The sequence below is a fragment of the Anomalospiza imberbis genome, chromosome 4 (assembly GCF_031753505.1).
Source record: "Anomalospiza imberbis isolate Cuckoo-Finch-1a 21T00152 chromosome 4, ASM3175350v1, whole genome shotgun sequence".
NCBI classification, from domain to species: Eukaryota; Metazoa; Chordata; class Aves; order Passeriformes; family Viduidae; genus Anomalospiza; species Anomalospiza imberbis.
In genome coordinates, this window is record NC_089684.1 from 53,808,552 (window position 1) to 53,824,878 (window position 16,327).

The 16,327-nt window shown below is 36.4% G+C and overlaps 1 protein-coding gene across 11 annotated transcripts in view; it reads right to left on the reverse strand.

The window, feature by feature from the left end:
- The window catches only part of SORCS2 (sortilin related VPS10 domain containing receptor 2), a 540,320-nt gene that overhangs the window by 158,284 nt on the left and 365,709 nt on the right, over positions 1-16,327 (reverse strand). The window lies entirely within an intron of this gene.

The window sequence follows — 16,327 nt, forward strand, 5'->3', positions numbered from 1 at the left end:
CTCTTCCAAGTTCAATGCATATTTAACTACATTACATCCTCCTATTTTCATATACCAGTAATATACAACAACTGTTCAAATACAAACATGTTGTTTCCAAGAATCCAACATAAAGATAATAGATGTTACTAAATGCATCATATGCATCTATTACCTTAGGTCAAAGAGCTCTCCCTGCTCCCTCTCTATTTCCCCAACACCAAGTACAGACACTTATTCTTGAAACCTCAAACAGTGGAAGCCCCACTTTACCTCTAGGCTACCTGTTTCAAGGCTTCACCCTCCTTATTGTTAGAAGTTTTTTTTCTGATGTATAACCTAAATCTTCCTTGCTGCAACTCAAGCCTTTTTCCCACTGATGTCCCTGTAAAAGACCAGGAATGCATTCTCTACCTCTTTGCAACAGCCTTTTATATATTTGAAAGCTGTATCATAGTATTGTAGTCCTACATTCTCTGTATCAAAAAAAAAAAAATATATATATATATAATATCCAATTCTTTCAACATTTTCTTATTAGGGTTTTGTTTTTCTTAACAGATTTCTGAGGGCTCTTGGTTTTTTGCTGAGCTCTCCTAAATTGGTCCATATCCTTTTGACCTTAGGAGAATCAAGGACTAAAGAATTTCTTCTGATGTTTAACACAATATTCCTGTGTTCCTGTCACACACTCCAGATGGTGTTTGACACCACTGACAAGAGATTGTTTACCTGAGTTCAAGTTAAAATTGACTATTACTGCACACTTTTTCTTGTATGGCTGATTCCTAAGGAATCATTACCCACCCTCTGCTTGTACACTTAATTATTCTGCTCTAAATATAGAAGCTTAAATCTGTCCTTTCTACACAGCTAAGCTTATTTTATTTTTCCCATAGTGTTTCAGTAACAGAATGGCTAAAATTATTTTATATTCACAGGATTCAGACTTTGTCTTCTAAACACCCTTGTATGTTTTATAATGTTTTTGTCGTGACCTGAAGCCTGAATAAGCAGTCTCTGTCCTTCATTCAAAGTATTTAATGAAAATATAGAATATCAATTGGGCTCCTGAAAAGTCCCATTTGATATATCTGTCTGTTCTGACAGATTTTTAATGTGTTAGTATATAGACATCTACAGCTCCTCTCCTATCTATCAAAACTGTTAAGCTGTCAGAATAGAGAAGCGAATTTACCTTTTTATTTTCTTGATTAACCTTGGTTTCATGATTACAGTTATTATGCATAATTATAATCTTCCAGTTGCTTACAAGAAAATTATTTATTTCTTCCAATGTTTTTCTAAAAAATTAGTTAAATTGACTACCTTGCAATGCCAGGATTCTTCCTCCTTCCCTTCTTTTATAGATGGCATTATGTTTGCCCTTTTCAATCAGGTTTTGCTCAAAAACTATCATGCCACTGAAGGCCAACCAGTTCCAAAACAAACTGGAGTATTTCTTGCCTACATGCCTATGAATCCTTAGTCTGGTAGGGGTTCTCAAAGTGTGAATAACATTTACATAAAGACCTGCACAAAATGCAGCAGTGGCAGAGTAGAAGTCTGAAGTCCAATGTTTTCCTCTGCCTGGAAGGATTCAAACCCATGTCTCCTCTCAAAGCAGCTCTAGATGTGAAAATACCTCTTGGGAGGGCGCAGCAGGGAGGAACAGGGATTTTGAAGCCTTGCAGCCCTTCTTACAACACCACTCCTGTATTTTATAGCAAACAGCCTTTGCTTAGTACAGAAGCTGAGCCATAAGGACCACATCACCCCTCTGTATCCTTCCTTTCTCACTTCTTGTGCCTTACAGGGCACAAGGGGACAAGTTCAGCAGGACAGGAGAGTCAGAGCCCATCATGCTGATGACAGCACTGAACCAGTCTCATTCACCTCCTCAGCAAATATTCCACTAACACAGGACATGAATATCTTCAGAAGTCCCCTCCAAACTACAGTTGAAAGACTACTGCCATCTTCCTAGAGTGTATCGAATAAGGTTCCACACATTATGTGGTCTGTCCAAATTGCTATAATTGACAATATTTAAAAACATCAGTCATTATGCACAGATATTCTAAAAGTCAATCCTAATATTTAGTAAATCCCTTTTGAACAGTATTTTCTGTTTCACCCCTGTGTATTGAATTTATTTACATCAGCAAAACTGAACTCACCTCATTAGAAAAACACTGATTGAGTCCATGCACTTAGAAGTACTGACATAGTCTGTGTGCCTGAAAATATCTCTGCAAGAATGCTCACTCACTCCTTATATTCACTGTAAGAAAAACACTATATTTATTCCATAATACATAAAAATACCTATTTCAATGCACCCTTACATACAAAGCAGTGATCACATCTAGAAAGCATAGCCTGAGAAGTAGTTAAATGTCAGAAAAAGCACATAATCCCTCTCCCCAACAAAAATGTCTTTAAATGGTATCTTTCAATCATACTTTTAATTTGCTTCCTAACAGGGACAAAAAACCCACTACATTTAGCATATCACAAATTTCTGATCACCATAATCATCCTCTATGTTGGATTGCTTTAAATGTTAAAAGAAAAAACAAACAATTAACCAACCAAGCAAAAAAACCCCAAACAAAAAACACTACAACCAAAACTAGAAGATTACACTTATCAAAACAAAAGTATACGGAAGCTATTCATTATTCCTTACTTTAGGATGGACAGAAATAGTAAAGGTAGAGCAAAGAAACTAGACAACATAAACATAGAAATGTACTGTAGCTAAGCTAGAAAATAATAGAAACTAATTTATTATAAGGTACAAAGCTTAGAAAAGATGCTTGCAAAAGACATGATGATTGTTGTTATAGATCCATATAACATGGGAATGCCTGTGGGTGTTCCTCTTATACATGTGGGATTTAGCAGCAAAGAAAATTAATATAAATAAAGCAGTAAGAAACCTCTCCAGACTTCGGTTTAGCCCTGCATGGCCTCCTTTGTCATTCCAGCTGATCAATTGGTTTTTAGTGTTAGCAAGAGCTTATCTTGCTAACATTTGCACGTTTGCCAGCTTATTTAAACTGTAAACCCTTGAAGCAAAAAAAGCTGACAAGTTTTCTGGAAGCAACCACAACATATAAATAGCTACACAATTTATAAGTTCAGGACAATTATATATTCTTTATATTATTTCATCCGTTCCTCATGGAAGTCTATTCTAAAAAGTTTTAGCTCCAATTCAACAAAAATAAAGTTTCCTCTTAAATCAATGGATTATGCTGAGAACCTCCAAAACACAACCAAAATTAACAATAGCATGGGAACATGTCCTGTTCTGAAACTCAGGCACAAAACAACACCTCTAATTACAGAAAAAGGCCTAAAACTAAGAAAAACATTCTCTCCGTAATTTAATGGAAAAAGAAATGACCCCATCTGTTTTGCAGAAAAGAGAAATGGCTACACTGCAATTCCTCTAAAATGCTGAAGCTTGTTTAAAATGCTGAAATTATGTCAGGTTCAGCCCCTTTCATTAATAACACACAGTTATTTGTGGGGAAAATAAGAGATCTTGGGAATAAAAAAGCAGATAAACCCTTGTTTATGGATAGCCTGACGCTGTGGGGCACACTCAGTGCTCCAGGTAGAAGGCCGGCAGTGGCCCCAGCCAACTCATGGGAACTGGGAGCACAGCTGGAGTCGAGCTGATGACTTGATGCTGTGCCAGAGAAACCTTAGAGCCCCACAAATGCCATTCAGAATAATTGTGTACAAGCTAGACCAATGGCAGCTCTTCCCTTAGGGCAGATCTCGACCAGCTGGTTTTATATCCACTTGTCTCCTAACAGTCTAAAACTCATCAGAGCCTAAAATTCAAAGCAAACTGAGTTTTCTATAAGTTTTAAGCAAACACTGGCGAGACTTCCATCAACTTCATATTGAAACAGAACTCCAGCTGCACAAAAAGATCCAAGAGAAGCCTTCCACTCAAGGACTTTATGCTCTCCTCTCAGAAAGGAGAAACAACAGACTACGTGCAAGAGGTTACAGAGCCACAGCTCCAACTTCCATTGAATGGAGAAAGTCACTGTCTTCAGGCAGGGGCAAGTAACCCACTGGAGAACAACTAAATGCCTCTGGTACAAGTGTCGAGTACTTGTGAGCAGAGAGAACTCACTGACAGGTTTCCTGAATTTAGCATAGAAGTACCTTTCTTTCAAAATGATAGTTTACATTCCTATAGTCTTGACATCCTTCTCCTTGGACAGAACATCTGAGCCTTTTCCATTCCATGCACAAGTACCAGACTATCTTCTCCTAAATGGTGTGACTGGTATCAATATAACTAAATATTGGCAAGCCATTTTCTTTCAAGTTTACCCAGTTCTATTTAGAAGACAGCAGTCCAAAAGCTTACCCAACTCCTTGCAGCTTTATGGTCAGTGCAACAAAATATTAATAACTGGAAATATATTTGCCTCCTCTGTAAGTCTTGGAAAGCACAGAGAAGCCTAAGGCTGTAGTTTACCAAGGTAGCTTTTCAAGTTCTAATTGGAATTCCTATTTCCATACTCAAACCATGTCAGTTCTGCAACTCAGATCTTTGAAGCATCAATGCAAAAACTATCACCAAGACTCATAAAGCAGTTAAAGAGTGAATTGAGTAGGACACAAACATTTTGACAGGTAGATAAGTAGGTGAAATGTCCAATTTTACTGATTTCTGCTAGGAAATTAGAACACATGGTATAATATCCTAGCTTCTCTAGCAACAGAATTTCTACACTGTCCAAGAAGCGCATCAAATGGGAAAAAAATGTATAATCTACAGTCTGACTAACCAGAAATTTTCCTTTCTTCTTATTATGAATAATGTTAAAAACACTACAATAAATTCAAATGTCAGAATCTATTAAAAACTCCTTGCTAGAAGAGGTTTGATTTTCAGGGGAAAGAAATCCATACAGATCTGACTTATTAATGGTTTATTAAAAATTAATTAATGCCAAGAGCACATTAAATGTTCATCTTATTAGAGAAAATATAATGACTTCAGTGAAGATAAAATAAGAAATAGATGTTAAAACTGATTAATGGGATTAATCTTAAAAACATATTGCCTAGAAACACCACAAATGAAATGCTAACATGATAACTAAACTACTAAAAAATATTCTCCACAGCTATTTTTAAGTTAAACAAATTTTGAAAGCATTTGTTTTTCTGACACTTGATCACTTAGGACCAATAATTTTGATATAATATAAATAAATTGTTTGGCAAGCCTTTGCTTAACCCCACAGTGCTCCTATACCAAATACAATTTTTTTAATGAAGTTAACACTATGTTATTAAGGGAACAGGGATTTAAGTTCCAGTCCTGTATTTCTTTGGTGAATGCAAGTAAATTATTTTCTTAAACTAATATTAGTTTTCTAAAAGAGGGTTTAAGGAAAAGATTTTGTAAACTGTAAGGCTCTCAAGTAAAAGTAAAATGCATATAGGGATGTATGTCAAGGTAGTGTATTAGGACATATATATGGATGTTAAAACACTTCTATCAGAAGCAATATAGGGTATAAAAACTAAGTAACTAAAAGGGACATCCTTTTAACAACAATATTCAAATACGATGCTTAACTAGTATTACCAAGAATATTTGTTGTCTCATTGTTACACAGAGGTAAAAATTGCCTCATCACTGAATTTTTAGTCTGATATTTCCAAATGATCAAATAAATTCTAGTATTCTCACTTAAATGATAAAATATCAGTTAGTACAAGAAAAAGATTATGGTTGGATAGAGCAATTGTAATGCTGAAATATAAGTTTTAGGCAGCTGTGATATTAAATGGCTCTAAAGTTTCATATAAAAATCTGCAGTCTTCTGAAACAAATATTACATCCCTTTTCATTTGCATAGACTCTTTCACCCAGTGCATTAGATGGAAATATCACACCTCAGGGGATAAAATGGACACAGAAAATAAAATCTTTTTCAATTGCAATCATCAAGAAAAATAGCAAATGCCATGCTTTGTACTTACTAAGCCGCAATTTATTTTAAACTTTAGCAAAACTGAGGCATTCCCACTCATTGCAAAATCATTATATTTTCCAGGTATCTCTCCCTGTTTATTCACATTATAAGCTTTTTTCCCTGATCTTCTGCTTCACTATTTTCCAAGTGCTTACTCTACTCAGGTTGGTGTCATCTACAGATTTAATAAGCACATTCTTGCCACAAAGGCTTTTTTCTGACAGTGAAATATTAATAACATTCCCCTAATACAGCTTTTTCAACAGTTTTTTATCCAACTACAATAATTTCTTCTGTCGAAGTCAAAATATGACACCTACTGCCTGTCCTTTACCCACAAGGCCTGTTATTCTATGCAAGATGAACATTAAATTGGTTTGACATATTTTGTTCTTGGCAAATGTATGTTTACCATCCTTTATCTCCTTTATTTTTCTAGGTGCTTACAGGTACCTTGAGTGACTTCTTCCAATATTTTTCCAGTAATTGAAGTAAAGCATGTAGAAACCCTCACTGAATAGCTGAATTCCTGAGCAGAATAGATGTATCAGCTTTAATTTAAAATAAGTAACACTTTTAAATGCTTAGTTGATTCAAATTTCATGCAACCTAAGATACCTATGCTTCCTAATATCTGAATATTTTCTTCTTAGAAATACAGTTGTGACATTCACCCACCAAGAGCTGGGTGAAAATGATCTTATTCAAATATTTCACTTATTTAAGCATAATAAAAACAAAACACTCAAAAACCTACCCAGTGTTCAGTGACACAGGTTTCAGAATGCAGTAGCCAATCATTTTTGAGTTCATTAATTGATTGATTTTACTGAGTTTTATATTATTGCAATTTTTACAAAACTCAGTCTTTGAAGCCCTAGTACAAAGACCAGGGAGAGCACGTGTATTTTCTGCCTTCAGCAGACCCAACAGCTGTTATGATACCATGGCTTCGAACAGAGGTAAGAAGCAGCTCAGGTGATGCTTTGCATCACCTGTAACCACTTAAGAGAAAGACAGTGCTCACCCGGCTTTATTTAAAAGATCTCCTAATGGGATGTGCTAAACTGATGTCAACAGAATTTTGTTACAATAAAATGAGGCATGTCACTTCTTCCACATTATTTAAAAACAAAGGAAAACACCAAAAATACCCATTCCTTACATGTTTAAGAAACAAAACTAGGGACATCACAAGAAGGAACAGACAGTTTTGAATTTCCTACCTTAGGAAATTCCTTCCTTGCTCAGCAAGCCCTGACAGCCTGCTTGACAGAGAATGTTAAAAATACTCTACTGCAAGGCACCTTATACTATATTGACCAAAATCCTGCTGCAACTTTTTTTTCTATTATAATCCCATCACATCTTTAGGTGAAGAAAAAATAATTCTGGAGAACCTGTTCAGTTAGACTGACCCTGAAAATTTTAACACTATTAAATGGCATAACTGCTTTTCCACAACTGGCATTTCCCCTAGTCTTCAATGTCTACACTGTGAGGAAAAAAGACCATGCAAGTATAACCTTTCTGTTCACTTGAGTAATATTTTTATATATGCAAAGATCTGGCTTACTTTCTGTTGACCATGACTTATGTATTGAATTGATCCGTAACAAGCTTAAGTCACACAGTTTACTACAGAATTACAACTGCAAATAAAAGCTGATAGGTGACTGTCTTCAGTGTAAAACCAGGCAAAGGAGATTATATTTTTAGCAGAAATATCCCTATTCACAACTAAATTGTGTTTTCCAGGCTAAGCGCTTTACGAAGATGCATTTCCTTTTCACAGCACGAGGATTTGATGCTGTGATGGGTATATTAATACCAAGCTGCCAGAAGTGCTTAGTAATCTCCTGTGGGTGCAATCAGCCCTGCTCACACTCCCTTCACCCAAAGCAGGAAGGAGCAGTGAAAAGAGTTTTACCCATTATCCTACCAAGTAGCAGAGAGCACAGCTTTAACAGAGCCAAAGACCTGAAGGGTCTGGTAAGTGTCAGGAACCTGCCTAATCCAACAAGGGCTGTGACATAAGGCAGCTCAGAGGCAGCAACGTACACTTGTTTTTCTGATAACCAAGATCTCTGTATCCTCACCTAAAAATAAATAATTAACAATACCAGCATCAAAAGATGAACAAAATAAATACCTAGGAAGTTCCTAAGTTAACAAGGAGAAACCTACAGAATGAGAAGAGGGTTTTGTATAAAATCCTGCTATATTCTGAAGCTAAGGCATCTGAGTAAGGCTCTGTGGCTCCCTCCACTTGAGATCCAGGTGCCAGAGGCAGGACTTGTACCTAAAAGCCATGTCCAATTGTGGGTGACAAGAACCACTCACACTGTGCCCTTTAGGTTAACACATGTAGCCAGGCATGGAAGAGGTGGACTCAGAATCTTTCCTTGGGTAGAAGAAAACTCGACCTGTCAGGTACCTCAGAGAGGAAAGTCTTCTTCCGTCTAATTCCAGGTGCTTTCCTAAATTTGGAGAGAATTCGCTGCATATCTCTCCAGGTTGAGAGAGAATAGATGGGTGTTAGACGAGCAAATTATCTGCAAATATGTTTGGTGAACTGTTGCAGACAGGTAAAAGATGTTATAAAAGAAAGGTCCTATAAAATATGGATTAGGCCCTGCTACTTCAGCTAAGCTAGCCATAACTTGCAAGTTCCCAGGCAAAGCAATCTTGGGAGTGAAAGTTCATTAACACAACAAACTATTCGTAGGTGAAAAACAAGGGCACCTGTAATAAAAAGGGATCTGTCTCATTAGACTCGGAAGAAGAAGTCTGTAAACTAACTAAAAATATGGAAGTTTGACAGATATGCAAAATACCGTGTACTGACCAATGAACTAAGTGTGAGTATATTGTCAGCCAAAAAGATCTGACACAGTGATAATCCTATAAAATATGATCTATACAGTAAAGATTTGGCTTTTTTGCATTACGAAAATGGAGTCTCGGCTGACTTATTACAACAGTGAACAACTGCTTCTCTCTTTCTATTCATTATTGAGGTAAGATCCTGAACACCTCAGGGCATTTCAATTTAAGCATCCAGAATTTACTGGGAGGAGTACAAGTCGGAGTGCCTGTCCACAGCCTACAGGGGAGTCTGGTGAAGATGTGTTTCATGGCTGCACATTAGAGCAGAGTATTTGCAGGCAGAGTGAGCTGTTTCTCTGGCCTCATACTCAAGAGTATTCAGTGGGAAGTGGGAGAAACTGGGTTATGCACCCTGTTTAGTTTATGCATTGTACATTTTACAGCCACCCAATGAAAACAGAAAATGCCCAGAGCAGGGCTCTGAAGTCAGGTCTGAGTCCCCTGACATTTGGCCATGGAGCAGCTTGCAGAGGAGACCCCACATTCCTATTACACATTTGTGACTGAGGTGCATGCAGGAGAACAGAGTGGAAGAATTACACTGCATCCCTTGCCTTTTATTAAAGGATAACCAAAAAACCCTCTCCACACACAAAACCTGGATCAAACTTTGTATTGCAATCAGACAAACATTTAATTTGTGAAACACCATGTGTCCAAGGAAAAACCAGAAATCTATTAAATAAATGTACTCATCTCATAGCTGCAAATGTTAGATGATCTTTTTTCTTGAAATTGCTACACAAAGTGCCACAGATCATCCTCATCTGTTTCCAGCTGTGATCTAATGCTTTAGAGGGATGCTTAAAACCTCATGCACCTGGAGATTAGGAGATTTCTATAACTCCAGCTGGTCAGCTTGCAAAACCAAAGCTCAACATTTTACATAATTTGTACTTTAAAGTGTGCACGATGGTATCACATTCAATAAATTTTACTGTGCTCATTTTCACATTAAAAATATTCTTCATCTTATTTTCAGATTACTTATTATGAATTAAGCCTTTCTAAGGGGTGGAAAGGGTGAATCTTGCAAAATAAGCTTCGTTTTGCTGCTATCCTGAAGGATTGCCCCTACCTCTTGTGTCTATTTAATAGGTTAAGTTTCTTTACTCAGACTAGAGAGTACCATAACAATATTAATGACTTTTAAGAGAAATAATCAAATGTCTTGCAAATAAAATAAAATAAATTTTAAAAAGTGGAGTGGAGGGGGGGAAAAAGCTACTTTTTACTGATGTGCTTATACTCTTTATCCTTGTTTTTAATGCAAGATTGGTGAAATACTACCTTATGAAAGCTGATGGCAAAACTCCCTTGCTCCTTTGGTGAGAAATATATTAGAAGATAGGCAATAGAAGGGAGAAAAAAAGCTGCATTTTCTAAGCCTGGTGACTGCTACTGGAATGTTGTGGTGGAATGAGGTTATGCAGAAAGAAACAGGGATATGTTAGAGTTAAATGCAATGCTCAGAAAACACAAAAGAAACTGGAATGTTAATGAACCAGAGAGCACAGTTAGAATGCAGAATTAATTTGTAGTCAAGACAAGTGAAGCCTGAAATTTGCTATTGGACTATTGGATTCTGCTACTTGTTGTCTGAAGCCTGTGTTAGGTTCTGAGCTTGCTTTTTTCCTCATTCTACTGGGATTTAGCACTTAAGAATAAGAAAAACTTAAGTATATGAGTCACACTAATGACCCAAGAGTATAAGGCTTTAAAATTCTTGTTTCTTGGCCAGCTGAGGTAAATTATACTCTTAATCCTTTTGTAATAAATAAACAAACGGAAAGATAAGACAATCTTTTAAGTTGAAAACACAGAGGGTGGACATGAGGGATGACAAGAAGTTCCACATAGTTCTAGGCAAGAAAAACACTTGTACTGCTCTTCACAAAACTCCAATTTTGGCCCCATTTTGCAGGAATAGCATAATGGAGCATTCAAGAGTGCCTGTCTCATTTTTGCAGTGGTACTGCTGGACTTCTTGCTCATGCTAATTTATTTACCTCTTCTTAGCAGCACCAGCATCTTATCTATTATCAGCACTAATTCCCCTTTTCACCACCCTGGGCTCACTCATAGATGCTTCCACAAAGGTAGTGACATTCTGAATTAAAAGATACACACTGGCTTCTGCAGGGACATGTGGCCCTTGGAAGCGTCAATAAGTATTTTATACCACTGCCACCTTGTTTTGCAACTTACTAGATGCTCTCCGTCACTTTTCTAATAACTTCTGTGCTCTTCCAGCACCCTGAATGCATGGAAGTAAGTCCCCTCCTCATGGAACTTGTTTGCAATTCCTGAGCATGATGACGAGCTGCCCTCAAGCCCCATTACCACACGCCTCCTGAAGGTTATTCTCTCTTCTCTCTTCTCTTCCTGGCAGCTGATATGTAAACCAAGCACTGCTTTGCTGCCTCATGTTCAGCTGCTTTTGCTGCAGCCCTACAACCTGTGCCAGGTTCCTCCAGGTATGCAGATCCATTTCTTTTGTGACTATGTCTTCAAGCAGACAGTTCTTCTCTTCTGTCTCACCCACTGTGTGTGTGCCCAGTGTGCTGGCCATGCTCTGACATCCTTGCTGAGCTTGTGCAGTAAGACTCTGCAGATCATCATCTAGTAACCTTAGAATTTCATCTCCATTCCCAATAATTTCAACTCACAGTGTAAATGTTTGCTGTCAAATATGATTCATATTTAAATTAATGGAATGCCCAAAAGAAAAACATGGTCATTACTTTTTATGAGTTCCCCATGTTGAGTGGTACTTGATAATACAGCTCATTTGGACAACTCATTCCTACTGATTTGCAACAACAGGAAGGCAAATCAGCTAAAAAACTGGGGAACTAACCTCAATGTAGAGAACTGAGCTGGCATTCAGACGTAAGAAAATGATCTGGCAATGAAAAACCCTTCACAGATTATTCAGGACTACAGGTGCTCTTAATTTAACACTAATAGGTCCTGTTTTATATTCTTAGCAGAGAACCATGTAGCAATTACTACGTGAAGAGGAAAAGCTAAGAATGGAAACAGGATAATTTAAGACCATTTTTCATAATGATTTTTTTCCATATTTTAATATATTTTTCAAAAATAATTGTAAAAAAAATATTGGCAACAACCTCTTTCAACTAAATATTTAATGCATATTGCTTTCAGAACAAAAGAGAAATAATGGGAAACTTAATTCCTGCACTGGGCCTCCTTTATCTGTAAACTTTTATTGAATCTCCATGTTTGCAAACAATAAATAATAATAATAAAACTGAGCATTTTTATAGTTGTTTTCATCCATAAACTCCAAGGTACTCTTTAGTACGCTTGTCTAACTATAGCCTATAATAATTTTCCCCTGTTGACTGGTATGGAATGCTCAATGCAAGTGTAGTCCATTAAAAGGGAAATGAGGAGAAAGATTGTCTTGTGGTTAGTGCCTGTGACTGGGAGTAATAATTCTTCAGTTTTATTTCCAGCTCAGACATTGACTCACCGAATGACCCTGGGCAAGTCACTAGGATGAAGAAAGAAAAAAAGAACAAAGTTTGTACCTTTGATTTAACCACCAATATGAAGTTTGATTTTCCTAACTGCCAACTATCTAGAAATTCTCTTTGTGTAAAAACCCTGTCCTAATCCCTTGTTCCAGTAGTTGACCTGTCTGAAATTCAAGTTACCTGGTTTAACTTGAATCAATTTCAAATTGATCTCATTCATTTGTTATAAATCTCAACTGTATACATGCTTAACCTAACTAAACTCTCACATAAGTAACAGACTTATTTAATAAAATATCTATCTAATTAAATAAAATGTCAAGTCAGCAATTTTAGAGCTTCTGTATTAGAAGATGGCACTGGTTTATCCTGGTTCACACTCAGCTTTTCTCTAAGGAACCTTTCTATCCTGGACCTGCATTTTGTAGTTATGTCATGACTCTCCTCTCACATGATTTATTTCTGTTCAACATATTACATTGTCAAACCATTATTGTAGATTCCTTTTTCCTACCTTTAGCTCAACTTTTACCATTCCACGACTGCTGAGAAATCTGCTCCCAATTCCAACTAGCCAATCTTTTCCAAATGTCTTTGGGGAAAAAACCCAACAAACCATCACACTCAGAAAATATTCTAACGAGTAACACTGGTCTGACAAGATTAGTCTTGATTAATTTACTCTCGTAAGAACAGTGAAAACTTGTCAACAATTTATGGGTTTTAGATCAAACTGTGAACTACTGGTTTTCTCAATACAAGGAAAACCAAAGCAAACCCATATGCTAATAAGTGATGTTGCTGCAAACCTTTTCTATGGATCACTAATAAAAGCCAATAGAATATCAATGGCACCTTATTGAAATTATCTCTCACGCTCTCAGATATAGTAGAGGGCCTCGTGTGTTTAACACATCTAAAAGGGAACTCTCATTAGTGAGTGTGTACATTTTAGAATCAAACTGATTCTAAATATCAATATCACATAGATTCTAGATAGCCACAAATAGAACCTTCCTGACGTTCATATTTTAACAAAAATTAAGTCACATTTATAAACGTTTTAACACAGTGTCTGCATCAATGTACTACAATAGGAGAAAAATTTCATGTGCTGATTAGTGGGTACTGGTATACACCCTGATTTGTGAAAGAAATTACCAACTTGTATTTTTATTTCAGATCTTTTCACTATCCTCAGATTATCTATATAACAAAGTAATTTCTTTGTTAATTGGCATGGCACTATCCCCAGTAAAATCAATAATTTTACTTCATTAATTTTGAGGTCAGCAGAGCCTTCTAAGACATTTAATTTCTTCAATGGAAATTCTTGAGAGTTTAGTTTGTCAAACTGCAGAAAGAAAATAAATAATACAGAAATGTACGAATTGAAGCATTTCATGCTGCACTTTTCTGCCAACAGGATAAAGAAAATTTGCTTAGAACTACCAGCAGTAAATAAACACCAGTTCTAAAGAAAGAATACAACTGAATGTCCAACTACTCAGCACAGGGGTTAAGAGAGAATATCTGGAATTATGTTAAATGGAGAACAAGAATTTTACTTCTACCTCTCCATTTTTGTGAGTGAAAATTTGCCATTTTTTGGTAAATTCATGAATCAAAATAAAATGGGAAACCTATGAATAGGCTATGGAAGATTAGAAGAAATTTTGTAAACAGAAAAGAGGAGAAATAGCAGAGGACAGAAAATGGTGGTCAGAAAGGTATGAGCACCACACAGGAGAAGCAGCAGTAGTAGGGACAGATGAGAGGAGAGAGGCTTGAGATAAAAGAAAATAAAAACTGAACAGAAATCTGTTCCACAAACTCAAAAGCTGTCATAATCTGTTCACTGAGCAGCATTATGAAGAGAAGCAAAGTAGCATATAAATAATTGAACACCTTTGTGAATAAAAAAAAATTGAAAATAAACCCATCTGTTGGGTTTTCCACAGAAAAAACACAAGCTTATAACATCACAAAAGCATGTTGACAAGAACTTCACCAGAAAGAAAAGCACTGCTTTATAATACTTAGTATTCATAAAATCACAGATTAGTTCAGCCTTTCTGATATATACATACAGCAGTTTAAAAATAATAACTATCATCAGATTTTCTATCTTTGTTGAGAACAGGTGAATGCTTTTCACCAAATTTGAGCCCTCTCCATCTTGTTGGTTTGATCCTGAACACAGCAACATTTTATGTGCTTTGTAAGAGAGAGGGGGAAAGATCAAAGGAAATATCTGAAACATTAGGAGTAAAACTCCTAATGGGCAATAAGAACAAAAATTAAGTTCAGTGCTTGTAGCTAGGTTTAACAACAACATAGGCACAAAGGGTACATACATTTTTTTTAAATGGCACACAAATGCCAAGAGGGTGTCTCGGGTCTCTATTATGTTACTACTGTGTTATTTTGAGTACTGTCATCACACAAAACCTATAGTAGTTATATTTAATTTGCATTTTTTTATATGTTGCACACTACTCAGATGGACACCTGGTCTTTTCCTGTAGTTTCTGTAAAGTTGAAATACTTCATATGCTACCATAGGAATTTAAAATTCTAATACAAGTGAATGTGTGAGTCTTGGCTCCTAACCTAGCAGTCATTCTTTCCTAAGCATTTCCAGTGGTTTGCATGCACCTGTGGACTGTAAATGAAAATAATTTAATATAAAAATCCCAAAAATTATACATTTATTGCTGGTTTTAGCTCTTGTAGTCAGATTTATGAAGATACTGAAAGCACTCAAATACAAATATGTGCTTAAAATGAACTCCAGCAGTGCTCACAATCATTTAGCTAAACTTTGGTTTTAATCACCAAGTTGTTTAAACATTTATGCAAATTCTACAAGAAGTCTGCCTGCTTCCTCTGGTCCCTTAAGTTCTTTATAAACCTTAATCAGACTCTGCAGTTTTATTCACATGACCTTAAAGCTTTATGAAATCTTAAACACATAAGAGATCTGTGCAGAAGGGAGCCAGATCTTATTCCAGAATTTCTATTGAACTATTTATTTGATTCCCCATTAATGTTATAAGGAAAAAAAAAAAAAAAAAAAAAGGGGGGGGGGGCTAGGAAATTGCTGCTGTTTGTCCCTACAACATTATCTCAACTTTGTCCAAGATTGACAAGACACCTCATTATACAAGCCAGCATGTGTACAAACTGCATAGGGACACAGAGATGACATTTATAAGCTCAGTGTGAAATTTTACATGCCAAGCCCAAGGGACAAGGCTATCTTGTTTGTCATAGTTTAGAAAGAATTTAGTTCATTTTTAAGCCAGTATTGGGTCATGTTGTATGGTAGATTACTTTTCCTTTCTACTCTAGGTAGCATCTGGTTAATAAACAATTCAAATACACTGGGGATATGGTAGATCACTGAGGATATGGAAGTGTTCTAATTTATTTAGACAAAGTTCTCTTAAGGTGAGAAAATGGTAATTATCCCTGCAGCACGGAATCATCAGCATCAACGCTTGAGGAGATGCAAAAAATCAGTCTAAAAACTGGTTCACCTTAAAGAGCTAAGATAGTCCCTACTTCATGGCTCACTGGAGTCCAGACCTAAATGGAGCAAGTGGGAGAAGCCAAACATACCTAAGAATGTAGCATTCCAGTTATAACTGTTTGTCTAGTTTAACTACTTCCAAACACCTGTTCCTCTGCCCCTTCCCTGTGCAGCAGTAATGCCAAAGTCAGGGTGATTTAAAAGATTTCTGCTTGACTTATACCTGCTATGAGATATCCATTGCCACTTCACACTACCTTTTATTTCTTTTCTTTTCATTCTTTTTAATAAACTGCAATTTGGTAGTTAGATTGGAACCAATCTAACCGTTTCTCTCTAATGTTGTGGCACAGAGGCAGACACCTTGAAAGGGCAACTTTTACCAGTCATCT